This window comes from Mirounga angustirostris, unplaced genomic scaffold (assembly GCF_029215605.1).
Source record: "Mirounga angustirostris isolate CCGP_5_RB_7025 unplaced genomic scaffold, mMirAng1.0.hap1 SCAF_4, whole genome shotgun sequence".
In the NCBI taxonomy this organism is placed as follows: domain Eukaryota; kingdom Metazoa; phylum Chordata; class Mammalia; order Carnivora; family Phocidae; genus Mirounga; species Mirounga angustirostris.
Window position 1 is genome coordinate 137,409,100 of NW_026991712.1, and position 16,595 is coordinate 137,425,694.

General features: G+C 39.6%; 1 protein-coding gene across 1 annotated transcript in view; it reads right to left on the reverse strand.

Annotated features, from left to right (window-relative positions):
- The window catches only part of AK4 (adenylate kinase 4), a 126,577-nt gene extending 110,871 nt beyond the window's left edge, over positions 1-15,706 (reverse strand). Inside the window, exon 1 of the mRNA XM_045897489.3 lies at positions 15,688-15,706. The gene's annotated coding sequence lies outside the window, so the exon portion shown is untranslated. The remainder of the gene's footprint in view (positions 1-15,687) is intronic.
- Positions 15,707-16,595: the final 889 nt, after the last annotated feature.

Consider the following 16,595-nt stretch of genomic DNA (forward strand, 5'->3'; position numbering starts at 1 on the left):
AAGTGGGATTTATCCCCGGGATGCAAGGGTGGTTCAACATTAGCAAATCAATCAGTGTGATAGAACACATTAATAAGAGGAGGGAGAAGAACGATATGGTCCTCTCAATTGATGCAGAAAGAGAATTTGACAAAATACAACATCCTTTCCTGATTAAAACTCTTCAGAGTATAGGGATAGAGGGAACATTCCTCAAGTTCATAAAATCCATCTATGAAAAACCCACAGCGAATATCATCCTCAATGGGGAAAAGCTGAGAGCCTTTCCCTTAAGATCAGGAACATGTCAAGGATGCCCACTCTCGCCACTATTGTTCAACATAGTACTAGAAGTCCTAGCAACAGCAATCAGACAACAAAAAGAAATAAAAGGTATTCAAATTGGCAAAGAAGAAGTCAAACTCTCTCTTTTCGCAGATGACATGATATTTTCTGTGGAAAACCCAGAAGACTCCACCCCAAATTACTAGAACTCATACAGCAATTCAGTAATGTGGCAGGATACAAAATCAATGTACAGAAATCAGTTGCTTTCTTATACACTAACAACACAACTGTAGAAAGAGAAATTAGAGAAATGATTCCATTTACAATAGCACCAAAAAACATAAGATACCTCGGAATAAATCTAACCAAAGAGGTAAAGGATCTATACTCTAGGAACTACAAAACACTCATGAAAGAAATTGAAGAAGACACAAAAAGATGGAAAAATATTCCATGCTCATGGATCAGAAGAATAAACATTGTTAAAATGTCTATGCTACCCAGAGCAATCTATACCTTCAATGCCATCCTGATCAAAATTCCAATAACATTTTTCAAAGTGCTGGAACAAACAATCCTAAAATTTGTATGGAATCAGAAAAGTCCCCGAATCGCCAAAGAAATGTTGAAAAAGAAAAACAAAGCTGGGGGCATCACGTTGCCCGATTTCAAGCTATATTACAAAGCTGTGATCACTAACACAGCATGGTACTGGCACAAAAACAGACATACAGACCAATGGAACAGAATAGAGAACCCAGATATGGACCCTCAACTCCAAATAATCTTTGACAAAACAGAAAAAAACATGCAATGGAAAAAAGACAGTCTCTTCAATAAATGGTGCTGGGAAAATTGGACAGCCACATGCAGAAGAATGAAACTCGACCATTCTCTAACACCATTCACAAAGATAAACTCAAAGTGGATGAAAGACCTCAATGTGAGACAGGAATCCATCAAAATCCTAGAGGAGAGGGCTCCCTGCTCTGCAGGGAGCCTGCTTCTCCCTCTCCCACTCCCCCTGCTTGTGTTCCCTCTCTCGCTGTGTCTCTCTCTGTCAAATAAATAAATAAAAATCTTAAAAAAAAAAAAAAAAATCCTAGAGGAGAACATAGGCAGTAACCTCTTTGACATCGCCCACAGCAACTTCTTTCAAGATACATCTCCAAAAGCTAGTGAAACAAAAGCAAAAATGAACTTTTGGGACTTCATCAAGATAAAAAGCTTCTGCACAGCAAAGGAAACAGTCAATAAAACAAAGAGGCAACCCACAGAATGGGAGAAGATATTTGCAAATGACACTACAGATAAAGGGCTGGTATCCAAGATCTATAAAGAACTTCTCAAACTCAACACCCAAAAACCAAATAATCAAGTCAAAAAGTGGGCAGAAGATAGGAAAAGACACTTCTCTGAAGAAGACATACAAATGGCTAACAGACACATGAAAAAATGTTCATCATCATTAGCCATCAGGGAAATTCAAGTCAAAACCACATTGAGATACCACTTACACCAGTTAGAATGGCAAAAATGGACAGGGAAAGAAACAAATGTTGGAGAGGTTGTGGAGAAAGGGGAACCCTCTTACACCATTGGTGGGAATGCAAGTTGGTACAGCCACTTTGGAAAACAGTGTGGAGGTTCCTCGAAAATTTAAAAATAGAGCTACCCTATGACCCAGCAATTGCACTCCTGGGTATTTACCCCAAAGACACAGATGTAGTGAAAAGAAGGGCCATATGCACCCCAACGTTCATAGCAGCAATGTCCACAATAGCCAAACTGTGGAAAGAGCCGAGATGCCCTTCAACAGATGAATGGATAAAGAAGATGTGGTCCATCTATACAATGGAATATTACTCAGCCATCAGAAAAGATGAATACCCAACTTTTACATCAACATGGATGGGACTGGAGGAGATTATGCTAAGTGAAATAAGTCAAGCAGAGAAAGTCAATTATCATATGGTTTCACTTATTTGTGGAACATAAGGAATAGCATGGAGGACACTAGGAGAAGGAAGGGAAAAATGAGGGTGGGGGAATTGGAGGGAGAGACGAACCATGAGAGACTATGGACTCTGAGAAACAAACAAGGTTTTAGAGGGGAGGGGAGAGCGGGGATTTGTTAGCCCGGTGATGGGTATTAAGGAGGGCACGTACTGCATGGAGCACTGGGTGTTATGCGAAAACAATGAATCATGGAACACTACATCAAAAACTAACGATGTATGGTATGGTGACTAACATAACATAATAAAATTAAAAAAAAAAAAGATAGGTAATGTGCCCAAAATTAAAAAGCGGGGGCAGGGCACCTGGGTGGCTTAGTCAGTTAAGTGTCTGCTCTTGATTTCGGCTCAGGTCATGATCTCAGGGTCATGGGATTGAGCCCTGCATCAGGGTCTGCACTCAGCAGGGAGTCTGCTTGAGATTCTCTCTCTCTCTCCCTCTGCCCCTCCCCCCCATGTATACGCACTCTCTTTCTCAAATAAATAAGTAAATCTTTTTTTAAAAAAAGCACGATGGAGAATAAAATCCAAATGTGTTTGACTTGCAAGATTTGGGTTTTTTTTTTCAAAGTTTTATTTATATTTTTAGTAATCTCTACACCCAACATGGGGCTCAAATTCACAACCCCCCAAATGAGAGTCCCATGCCCTTCTGACTGAGCCAGCCAGGTGCCCCAGACTTGCAAGGTTTTATATTATGCTCACACAGACACTTTTTAGAAAATGTGACACATAATAATTCGCAAAAACTACATCAAAAAATCAAGCCTTGATTCTTCGTTGCTATAGGGCATTACCTTTTGAATTGTTTGTTTTGTGGAAATCATACCTGTAAGATTTGGGATTTCTTTTCCTACCACACATGAGGAGTGTTGTGATTCGGCAAGCAGTATCTGGTTAGACTCCACATCTTAGCTGACCATCGTGGGGCAGATGATCTTCTCAGAGAAACAGCATTATCACTGGTGGCTGCATTCCAGAGCTATGTTCTTGGCACCAAATCAAAGAACAAAGCAGTAATAAAACCAAATATATACCTTCATAATCATTTTGAGTAATCTAACTATGCTCCCCAGCCTGCAAAATGATCATAGTCTTTCCAAGGGTCCCTAGGGTTCTCTTAGAAACTGTACATACAGCACACATAACATACAAGTCTAGGGTATCATGAAATGAATCCAAGATTAATAATCTAGCCATAACATAGTAATTAAACATTTAAGTCATTATTTTGCTTATATTTTTAGAATTTTGGAGGAGTTTTCAATGTTTATAGCAGCAGTGTCCACAATAGCCTAACTATGGAAAAAGCCCAGATGTCCACCAACAGATGAATGGATAAAGAAGATGTGATATATCTCTATCTCTATCTATCTATCTATCTATCTATCTATCTATCTATCTATCTACCTATATGCAATGGAATACTACACAGCCATGAAAAAAAAAAGAAATCTTGCCATTTCCAATGACATGGATGGAACTAGGGGGTGTTGTGCTAAGTGAAATAAGTCAGTCAGAGAAAGACAATTATATGATCTCAATCATATGTGGAATTTAAGAAACAAAACAGAGGATGATAGGGGAAGTGAGGGAAAATAAAACAAGATGAAATCAGAGAGAGAGACAAACCATAAGACTCTTAATCATAGGAAACAAACTGAGGGTTGCTGGAGGGGAGGTGGGTAGGGGAATGGGGTAACTGGGTGATGGGCATTAAGGAGGGCATGTGATATAATGAGCTCTGGGTATTATATAAGACTGATGAATCACTGAACTCTACCTCTGAAACTAATAATACACCATATGTTAATTAATGGAATTTAAAATAAAGAAATAAAGAATTTTAGAGGTTTTTTTTCTTTTTTTTTCAATTTTTTTCATTTAGAGGGGTTTTATTTATTAAAAGATTTTATTTGACAGAGAGAGAGAGACAGCGAGAGAGGGAACACAAGCAGGGGGAGTGGGAGAGGGAGAAGCAGGCTTCCCGCTGAGCAGGGAGCCCGATGCGGGGCTCGATCCCAGGACCCTGGGATCATGACCTGAACTGAAGGCAGACGCTTAACAACTGAGCCACCCAGGTGCCCCAATTTTGAGGGGTTTTAAAAGACGATTTAAATGAGCCACACTCTGTAAAGTAGTTACTTAATTTCCAAATAGTTTGATCAGGTGAATGCTATAGACATAATGTATCTGAAAATCTTCAAGCTTTTAGAGACATCTTGGTAGGAGGATAGAGGGAGATTGTCTAAGATGAATGTCAATAAGAATCATTGCAGCAAATATTTATTGAGTGTCATGCACTGTATTAAACACTCTATGTTACTTCATTAATCCTTCAACTTTATAAAAAAGGCACTGTTCTCACAACTATTTTATGATGAGGAAACTGAGCTTCAGAGAAGTTAAATAATGTCTAAGGATGCACAGCTAGGAAATGACAAGATGAAGATAAAGTCCAAGCTGTTGAGTATAAAACCCTGGCCTCTGCAAGAATGGCTCACCTTCTTGAGCATATATACTATGTGGGCACTGTTCTAAGCATATTGCAAGTGTTTAATCATTTAATCCTTGCAACAGTCCTATGAGTTGGGTACTAAAATTATCCTCATTTTACAGTAGAGGAAAAGGAAGCACAGATTTATCACCATGTAACTAGTTGAGCAACCATTCCTAAAGAGTGCTAATTGCTGACTGCAAGAAAGTAGGGGAAAGGTTTCCAAGGCCACAGTGAACTGTCTCCACTCTGACCTTTTCATGCAAAATTCACTCGGATAAAGACTGTGATCTACTTCCCAAATACGGGAAAGCATGAATGTGGTGGGGTAAGTTATACTGGATGGCAGAAAATCAGGATGCAAAAAGATCTCAGTGGTCTGAAATAATGACCTGAATCTAACAAGATGTAACTGTGAGATAATTAATCAAGTCCTAAACAGGCCCCCAAAATAGATCAGTTGGAGGCAAAATGAATTAATAGTGATACATGTAAAAGAATTGTATAGAGTTTAGGTGACTGAAAGTGTGGCTTGAGTAATGGATGATAGCCAAATGCTGCCACTAGGTATCCATTCCCACCCCTGTGTGTGTGCATACACACACAGCATTTGGAAATTAAAAATAAGAACACCGTTTCAGAGTTACTACAAAATAACTAATAGATCCAGGCAGACAAAGACAGCATCACTAGAGACAGAAAATTTCCTGGCAAGGGCTTTACTTTAATCTGTTAAATGTATTCTCATACCTGGGAAGAAGAATAGGGACACCAGTAGGGGGTTTGGTCAACAGTTGGAGCAAAGATATAGGCAAATCACATGAGCAAAGGGGAAAAGAATCCTAGATTCATGAACACAAGCACTTAGTTCGTGTGACAGGTTTATCTTTGTAGAGTGCATGAATGTGGAATATTACTACAGATGAGGGGCAACATAACTGTTAGTACAACATTCCAGTCTTGAGAAGGAATTTAAGGACACTCTACCCTACCCTCATCGGAGGAATGTGTGACATTATCAAGAGTAAGGGTATTTTAGGACTATGGTGTTGGGTGTTAGAGGAAGTGAGAGGGTTGACTGAGATGCAGTGAGCAAGGAATTTAAGAGCTATTGTGATCCTCAGGCAACATGATCATGTATATAAAAATTACAAAAGGAACCTTTGTACACTGTTAGTGGGAATGTAAACTGGTATAGCCATTATGGAAAACAGTAAATTATACAACCGTATAATTTAATTTCTTGCCTTAAGAAATTAAAAATAGAACCACCATATCCAGAGACAACAAGTCACTATTTCAAAGAGATATTTCTAGTCCCATGTTCACTGCAGCATTATTCACAATAGCCAAGACATGGAAACAACCTGTTTGTCAATGATGACTGGATAAAGAAAATGTGAGATAGGGGCGCCTGGGTGGCTCAGTCGGTTAAGAGTCTGCCTTCAGCTCCGGTCATGATCCCAGGGTCCTGGGATGGAGCCCCACATCAGGCTCCTTGCTCAGCGGGGAGCCTGCTTCTCCTTCTGCCTCCCTCTTCCTGCGGCTCCCCCATTTGTGCTCGCCCTCTCTCTCTCTGTCAAATAAATAAATAAAATCTTTAAAAAAGAAAAAAAGAAAATGTGAGATATACACACATACACACACACACAAAGTGGAATATTACTCCACCTTAAAAAGGGAGGAAGTCCTGCTTTGTGATAACATGGATGAAACTGGAGAGCATTAGGATAAGTGAAATCAACCAGGCGGAGAAAGACAAATACTGCATGGTATAATATATATCTGGAACTTTAAAAAAAATTTTGAAACAGAGGGCACAATGGTGGTTCCAGGGGCTAAAGGATGGGGGAAATTAGGGAGATGCTGATAAAAGGGTATGAACTTTCAGTTATAAGATGAACAAGGGGTGAGGATTTAATTTATAGCATGGTGACTATTATTGAAAATATTGTAATGTATAATTGAAATTTGCTGAGACAATAAAACTTAAGTGTTCTTACCAAAAAAAAGGAAGAAAAAAGGTATATTTATGCAAGGTGATGGGTGTGTTAGTTAACTCATTGGTGGGAATTCTTTCATAATGTATATGTATATCAAATCATCACATTGTATATTTTAAATATTAGAGTTAATTTTAATTAACTTATTTGTTAATTTACTAATTAAATATTGTTTAATTAATATTAAGTAACAAAATATATTAAAATTGTCTTTGTCTATTATACTTCAACATAGCTAAAAGTTTTTTTAATTGCAAAGAATCTCCAAAACCTAGAACTAAAAAGTGTGTTTAACAAGGCTGTAGGACACAAGATCAATATACAGAAACCAATTATATTTCTATAAACTACCAGTAAGCAATTTTAAAATGAATTAATTCCATTTATAATAGCATTACAGGAATATAGTACCTAGAAATAAATTTAACAAGAGAAGCACAAATCTGTGTATTGAAAACTACACACCATTGCTAAGTGAAATTAAAGAGGACTTATAAAAATGGGGAGATATATAAAATCCATGAGTTGGAAATTCAATATTGGTAAGATGGCAATTTTCCCAAGTTGCTGTATAGATTCAATGTAATACCCATCAAAATCCCAGTAGGCTTTTTTTTTTTTTTTTTTTTGGTGGATGCTGAAAAGCTGTTTCTAAAATTTATATAAAAGTGCAAAGAACCTAGAATAGTAAAACAATTTTGAAAAAGAAATACCAAGTCAGAGGACCTTATTTGGTTTTGAAACTTACTACAGAGCTATGATAATCAAGAAACAATAGGCATTTAAGTGGATGGAAGAGAATGGAGAATCTAGGAACAGATCTTCACGTATACAGTCAATTGATTTTTGAGAAAGATGCCAAGTAATTAAGTGGGAAAGGATAGCTCTTTCAACAATAGATGCTGGGACCATCAGACAAACATCTGTAAAAAAATGAAATTCAACCTTTACCTTACACCATACATAACGACTTAAAAGAAAACACAGGATGAAATATTCACAGCCTTGAATCAGGCAAAGAGTTCTTTATATATAACACAAAAAGTAAAAGCAATCAAAGACAAAATCCAACCAATTGGACTTTATCAAAATCCAAACTTTTGCTCTTCAAAAGACACAAGAGAATGGAAATATTTGCAAAACATATATCTGATAAAGGACTTGAATCCAGAATATATAAAGAACTCTTATAATTCAGCAGCAAAAAAAAAAAAAAATTCAGCAGCAAGAGGACAAACAACCCAATAAGAAATGAGCAAAATATTTGAATAATCACCTTACCAAAGAAGATATATAAATGGCAGGTGAGTATGTGAAAAGATGTTTAACATCATTAGTCATCAGAGAAATGCAAGTTAAAACCAAAATGACGTACCACACCACACCTGCTAGAATGGATAAAACAAAAAAGACTGACCGAGTGTTTGTGAAGATACAGAGAAACACATTGATTGCTAGTGGGAACATAAAATGAGACAGCCACTTTGGGAAACTTTGGCACTTTTTAAAAATCCAAACATACACTTATCAATTGACTTAGCAACTCAACTCCTAGGTATCTATCCAAAAGAAATGAAAATGTATGTCCACACAAAAACCTGTACACAAATATTCACTGCAGTATTATTCACAATAGTCCCCAAACTGCAAACAGCATCTTTCAACTGGTAAATTGATAGACAAAACGTTGTATGTCTATAGAGGGGAATATTATTATACTAAATGGAACGAGGCAGGCACAAAAGGCTACATATTATATGATTCCATTTATATGAAAATTTTAGAAAAGGCAAAATTGTAGACAGATCAGTGGTTGCCTAGGGCTGGGGTGGGAGCAGAGATGGATTGCAAACAGGCACTAAGGGAACTTTTTGCTGTCATGAAAGTGCTCTAAAACTGAATTGTGGTGATGGTTGTCTAATTGTACAAACTCACTAAAATTCAATGAAGTGTACACTTAAAATGGGTGATTTTTATGGTATCTAAATTAAACCTCAATAAGGATGTTTTAAACAAAACAGAAAGCTATTGTGACTTCATAGTACCCTTTCTGGCTCACCTTAGAAATATCTGGTGCCTGTATAACTCTGGTAAAATTGTCCTTGAACTTTCCTTTCCATACCCTCTGAAGACCTGACATGGACGGTTTAGCAAGCAGCTCTAACCCTGGTGGACAGATTTTCTTTCTCTTGGAGGAGGTTAGAAGGAGAAAACCGAGAAAACCTTAACTGTATTTCCCAGGAGCTCGTAGAGAAGAGCATGATTAGGATGGAAAAGACCTTACAAATCATACCGTAGTCTCTATCATTCTTCTATCAAATACCTTTTGGAATTTTCCTGTTCAAATAAATGCTGTGTCGGGGCGCCTGGGTGGCTCAGTTGGTTAAGCAACTGCCTTCGGCTCAGGTCATGATCCTGGAGTCCCCGGATCGAGTCCCGCATCGGGCTCCCTGCTCGGCAGGGAGTCTGCTTCTCCTTCTGACCCTCATGATCTCTCTCTCTATCTCATTCTCTCTCTCAAATAAATAAAAATAAAAAAAAAATCTATAAATGCTGTGTCTATAAAATAGTGAACAATATGGATGAGGTCCTTGTCCTCCCAGAGCTTATCTTCTAGTAGCTGTGAAATTGAGGAGGGATGGATAGATAGACAGACAGAGGAAAGTAAAAGGAAAGTATCTTAAGTACTCAGGAGAGCGTTAAAACCATGATATTAGAAAATGACTGGACCACAAGAGGGAGCCAGTCTTGCAAAGACCAGAAGGAGGAGCATTTTAGGCACCATTTTTTTTTTTTTTTTTTTTAGTGTACTTTGTCCCTTGAGGCTGTGTATTCCCTCTTTGTTCAGATTAAAATTCAGAGTCAGTAAATATAATCACTCCCTCAACTTCCTTAATCACATTAATCTCTCACACTGGTTGGCAAAATCACAACACTGTTACAAATCCAACTGCCCACCTAGACTGGTCTCACCCCAAACTTGTCACCAGGAACTTAAGAAGGCCCTTGCTGTTTCCCAGCTAACGTCCCACATCTGCCTCCTTCAGTCACTTGCCTACATTCTACATTACTACATTCACTTTCTGCTTTACTCTCCTCTCCCCCATTCTCACTCCCAGTTGATGACTGTGCTTCTTACCTCATTGAGAAAACTGAACAGTCAGAGGACAACTTCCACTGATTCTTACCGCATCCACATGTCCATATGGGTGTATCCCCTTAGACCCTGCCTTATCTTCTGTCAGTCAGGATGCACTCTCAGGGCTCCCATATAAAACCTTCCACTAGTGCATGAGATGCCATCCTCTTGTAGACTTAGGAACACCAAGCCAGCAAACCCTCCCACTCTATTCTACATCATGAATTTTTCCTCTACTGGGTCATCTCCACTGGTAAACAAACAAATCATTTCAAGCATATTAAAGACAAACAAATAAAAATCTCCCCTTGACTGAATTTCCCTCATTTGGTTACCATCTTATTTCTCTGTAATCTCTTGTAGCAGAACAGTTGTCTACACTGTATTAGCTGCCTCTAATTCCTCTTTTTTCCTGTTCTCGTTTAAATTCTCTCCAGTCCAGCTTTTGTGCCACCATTGTTCTGAAACTGGTCTTTTCAAGGCCAAGAAAACAAACGCAATTAAAACCCTACCATAAAGAAAAACGAATGAAGCAGCTCTGAGTGAGAGAAGAACGTAGGGAGTGTGTGTGTGTGTGTGTGTGTGTGTGTGTGTGTGTGTGTGAAGATCCTGAATTATAGCAGCTGGGTTGACCACCTGTATCATAAAAATTATTTAGATAATTAGTCTTCTTTCCACTCCATTTGAGCCATATTTCCTTTCCATATATTTCCCTGATTGTCTTTGGAATCTAGTGTTGCCCAGCTTCTTCAAGGTCTGAATATCAGATGAACCTGCTCACCATTCAGGGAGGAGAGTAAAACAAAATCATAGCAGTGAATGAGAGAGTCTTCATTTATGTTTTGTATCTGAAATTAATGTGAAACCTCAGAAACCTAAAAGTCTCTTTAACCCAACCAGGAATAATTTTTTTTTTAAGATTTTTTATTTATTTATTTGTCAGAGAGAGAGAACAAGCAGGGGGAGCGGCAGGCAGAGGGAGAAGCAGACTCCCCACTGAACAAGGAGCCCGATGCGGGACTCGATCCCAGGAGCCTGGGATCATGACCTGAGTTGAAGGCAGCCGCTTAACCGACTGAGCCACCCAGGCGTCTCCAACCAGGAATAATTTTAAAAGTCTGAGAAAGATGGGGCGTGTGGGTGGCACAGTCAGTTAAGCTTCTGACTCTGGGTTTGGCTCAGGTCATGATCTTGCAGTTGTGGGCTCCAGCCCTGCATCAGGCTCCGTGCTCAGTGCAGAGTCTGCTTGAGATTCTCACTCCTTCCCCCTCTGCTCTTCCACCTCTCTCTCTCAAATAAATAAATAAAATCTTAAAAGAAAAAAGCCTAAGAATTGCTCCCAAACAATATCCCTCTATGCTAAGATAAATGTGGTTGTCAGGTGTGATGATTTTGCAGCTCTCCATCTCTGTAAATGGCCTCGCCAGGAATTATATATACTAACCTCAGGCAGCTTAGAAAGTCTGGCTGCAGTACTCGGCTTGCTGATGTTATCAGCAGGAACAACTGTGACTTACTTCAGTGAGGTGCCCTCAACTCCTTTTGTGGACAAGGTGGTTCCTACTGGAGACAGCACCAAATGAGGTAGACTTTTGACAACTGTCCTGGTCAGTTGGTTGATACAGAAATCCCAAATGGATAGTGCAGATCAGTGTTTAGCAAAATGCAAGTCACAATCTATTATCAGATTATGAAATTAACTTGGTGGGTTGCCCAATTTTTAAAAGGTGAAATCTAATAGAAAATATCAGAGTTCATTACACATACTCAGGGTATGACATAGTTCACGAGACTCTGGTTGGAGTTGCGAAGAAGTGTGTCCTGGATCATAAGACTAAAATTTAAAAAATTAAAGCCACCAGTCTAAATCCATTCATAATAAAATAGCCAGTGTGGTTGAACGCACGAATCAAAATTAGAGGACCTTTGGAAAATATCCCCATCATTTTCAGCATCATATATCACTAGGCAGGAGCAGAAACAAGGGAAATCCAGAGCACCTTAAAGAGAGGTTTTCATACACATGACCAGGTGAAGAACTTGAAATTAGTCTCTAAAAACTAAATTGCCATCGTGGAGGCTTTATAGTTTACAAACCACACTCACAAACTTGATCTCATTTGAGTATCTTGTCTATCTTTTATAGTAAGTAAGACAGGAAGGCAGTGGCATCTGAGGCAGGTTTCAGTGATCCATGCAGTTTAGGTCAGGAGCCCAACCAACTGCTGGGAGAAAGGATCTAGCCCCACAAGCCTCAGGGAGAAAGTTGGCAAGGGTAAAGAACTGTGTGTGGGTCCCAGCCAAATTAACTAGGGTTCAGGGCAGAACTCCAGTACCAGGAGGGAGAGAGGGAAGGATGAACAGGAACTGGGGCAGAAGCCCAGATATTAAACAAAGCACACAGATAGCCAGGCCCACCCCCAGCACACTGGATTCCGTGCTCACACCTGCAGGGTTTCAGAAGCCCATGACTGGCTTTTGAAGAAGAAACAGAAACACACCATGTGGATGAGGGGCAGAATGGAGAGGTTATCAAGCACTTACAAAGACATGAAGAGACTAGTGGGGAATGGCAAGTTAATCAATCAGACTAGCATGAGTAGAGTTGCCAGATAAAATGGAGGATGCTTATTTAAATTTGGATTTCAGATAAATAATGAAAGCCTTTTAGTGTAAGTATGTCCCATGCAATATTGGGGACACATTTATACCAAAAAAAATGTTGCTTATCTGAAATTTAAATGTAACTGGGCATCCTGTATTTTTATTTACAGAATCTGACAACCCTTACCTGTGAGTGTTATGAAGGATGAGGTGGGAAGGCTTTGGCAGAGCAAGATCAGAAACGATCTTGTGTGCCATGCTTGGCAGATAATGGCGAGCCATGAAAGTTTTTAAGCAGGAGCATAATATAATCAGATTTGCATTTTAGAATCAACCTTTGGAGAACAAAACAAGAGTTGAGAAAGTCAGGAACTGAGAGACCAGAAAGCTGTTTAAATAGTCTAGACTCCAGGAGAATTGAATTTAATTTCATTCACTTCACAATTCTGCCGAATGCCAGGGAGATTCCAAGGTTCAATCCAGCTGAAGAGACCAATCTTTTCTTTTTTCAAGAGCTGTTCTTTGTTTTGAGGAACAAAGAATGTTCTGAAGGTGGGGTATATTTTTTGCCTTGCCCAAACCCTGTGTCAATCAAACCCTTCTTGAGGGTGCTGTAAAGATAAGGTGTATATATCAATCCCCTGCTAATAAGCTCAATGTCTTTTTCACCACTGCATCCCCAGTAGGTAATCAATAAACATTTGTTGAATGAGTTCCTTAAGGACAAAGTCTATGTCTTCCTCATCTTTGTTTCTTTAGCACCTGACCCAGGGCTGGGAATAAGTTTCTCAGAAAATAGTTCTTGATTAAACTGGTCTAATTAATTAACAACCAGAAGTGCTTCCTATTAACTACACTTCTCCAACATTATTTCAAAGGTACAATCCAGCATAGTTTTCACTCGAATGCAAAAGAAGCCTGCCTCTTACATTGGACCAGAAAACCATTTTCAAAAGCTGCAGAATTATACTGATTGGATGGAGTTTTAAGGGTAATCTTCCTCGTGTGTGTGAAAATGTGAGGGTTTAGGATTGTGTGTGTGTGCGTGTGTGTGTGTGTGTGTGTGTGTGTGTGTGTGTGTGTGTGTGTGGCATTTTCCTAACTGCTTCCAGAAGCTTTGTCTTTGCTTGGGTATTAGTGAAGCTAGATCTTAAGTAAATGCTTCTCATTTAGATCATCATAAAGTGGTATGAATTAAGTGTTTGTCTTCCATCTACCAGTATCAGTACAGTTACTTCTGTATGTATTTTTCCAAGGCTGAAGTGTGAACTTCTTGAAGGCAGGACTTCATAGTCAGAGAACTTTCACTAATACTAGGTTTGTTGAATTTTCAAGAGCAGGAAGCCAAAAAGGAAAGAATAATTCTAGGAAGCACATGGGATTAATAAAAATACAATTAAAAAATTATTACAGCCCCCCATTATTGGAGATTATATTCTAAGCATCATACCAGGGTGGGGGCTTTACATATATTTTTAAAATTCTGATGAAATTTCAATCCTAAAACCTTCTCTTTGAGGTAGGTGACATTATGCTTGTTTTCTATTTCTTTATACAGAATCAGAACTGATGAGAAACTTGCCCAGCTAATAGATTAGCAGGGCTGAGATCAGAACCTGATTCCAAAGTCCAGGCTGTCACACATCGGGAGTTGTCATTGTTTTAAGTGTGTATGGGAGAGATGAAGAATATTGTTAGAGTGCCTATAAGAGCTCTACTTTAATCAGCAACCATGTAGTACTCCAGAGGACTAAATTTTGATCTTCTTTGTAATGATGTGTGAGTATACATGCGTGGAAGAAATATGAAGGTATTTTTTGTATTTTTTATTTATGTTCCTTTTTTCTCTGTTCACCTTTGTACTTAAGGGAGCACATGCTTTTAAATATAATTAGGTGTCATCTCCATCTTGCTGGAAGGTGATACGGTTATATTTAAAATTATTACCACACTATTACTATCCAGGATGAAACATATGGACTTTAGATGTTACCATCAGTAATACCAACTTCATTTGCCCCATCCAAAGGAATACTTGTGGTTCATGTTCAGATATGTGATCGAACCTCATTGATCCAGATGTGTATGAACTCATCTGTGGGACAATCCAGACCCTCCGCTGAGCTGTCAATATGATTGCATGCATCAGTTATTCTCTAGTCTTTTAAAGCTGTGAATGTGCACTCTTTGTCCAGATGCTGAGATCTTTTCAGCAGCCCTCTTCACACTGCTCAACTGCCTGTGTTCCTGGCTCAGGAAGGTTAGTTAAATCGAAGTTTAAACTTTACCAACCTTTTGGAGCCTAAGAAAGCAAAAGTCAAAAGGCAAGCGATGGCATAACTAATTACACGAATTAGAAGGAATTTGAAGAGGAACCAAACGAGGTAAAAAGAGGGGAGAAAGCAGTTGGTTAAAAAAAACAAACAAACAACGGAATAAACAAATTATGTTTTGCTTGGCTCTGTAAAGTAGAAGGCTGCCAAAAATGGTCTGCAAAGGTGTAAGAATTAAAAAGCATCTTCAGTGTTCTGCCTTCACCAGAAACATGGAAGGAATTTCCTAGAGATGGTTAGGAAGGAATTACGGGGGAAGAAAAATCCTCATCAGGCCTTAATTTGCTTATTCATTGCCAGGCAAGGTGCGAGATACAAAATGAATATGGCATGGCCCTGCCCTCCAAGCTTACCCTCCAGTTCAGGGAGATACATCAACTGTTACATATGCTGAAGTGTGAAAGGCACCATGAAATAAATATAAAAAGGAAACAGTAGGTGGACAAAGGGGCAGTGATCTACTCTGTGAATCTAATAAAAACAATTCATTACAATCATGTAGGGCTGTTCAGTGAGATGACCAAGTCTCATTGGGAAGAGTGAAATGGAATCTGAATTAACAGGCATAGTTGAGTCAAAAACACAAGAAAGGGGGTTTTGAAGAAGCAATCAATTCACACCAGTCCCAAGAAGGTAATGATCTGGTAAGTGTTCTCCATCTTTAATTTCTAGGATATCAATCTTACAAAGCAGAGTTGCTGCCAGACGTTACCATCCCCCACCCTCCATCTCCACCCCTCCTGCAGAGCTATCAGGTGAGCTGCGCTCAATCCAAGCTCCGCCCTAATTAAATGTGTGACCTGGAGCAACTTGCATCACTACTCACGGTCTCGTTTCTGCGCCTGTAAACCGAGGAACCCTAGTCGATTGTAAAGTCCATTTCGGCAGTGAATTGTGAAATTGAGACAAGAACCCAGAAAGGATACTCAAGAGAAACAAAAGTGAAAGTGCCCAAAGGAAATGCAGTAGTAAACAAAAGTACAAAATTTTGTATCTCACTGAAAAACGTGGCAGAGTTCCCAAATACTCTGTTTTCTTCAGCAACCGTGGACACGAGACTTGGGAAAGAATGAAATGTCTATCACGCCCTCCAAATATGAATACGATCAGTGTAACGCGAATCCACCTTGCTGCATGCAACCGTCTTCTTAAACAATGCACCCTGGCCCTGAACCACCACTTATTAAAGACTTCTTACAAAGTAAATCAAGCTATGAAGGGTCCGTCGCCACACACCCCCACCCCCACCCCGGACCACCACACAAGGGTGTGTCTCGCTTTGGGAAGAGAGAGAAAAGGGTATAGAGAAAGAGGAAGAATTCGAACCAATGTAAGATTCTGCCTAGCGTTGCCACGCGGTTGTCATAAACAACAGCATGGAAACAAACTATCTTAAAACACAGGAAATTCGGTAGCCTTTAAACTTTATTATTTCCTCCGTTTATGGTGAGATTTCCCTGAACGTAACCCAGAACCTTACACCCGCTTGAGAGCAAGGGTGCGGGCTCCGGGGTGAAGAGCAAGTGGAGGGGCCAGAAGGGACCAAGCTGACAGCTTCGCAGAGCGTTTGCAGCGAGTGTGGGACTAGGACGGGCGGCGCCACGGCTAGAAGCGGGGGGCTCCACTGGGCTCTCTGGATGGGAGGATGCTCCCTGTCCGCTGCGGGAGCCTCCCTTCTTGGAGCCCAGGCGGGAGGGGGAAGCGCGTGCGCGCGCGCGTGCACACACACACGCA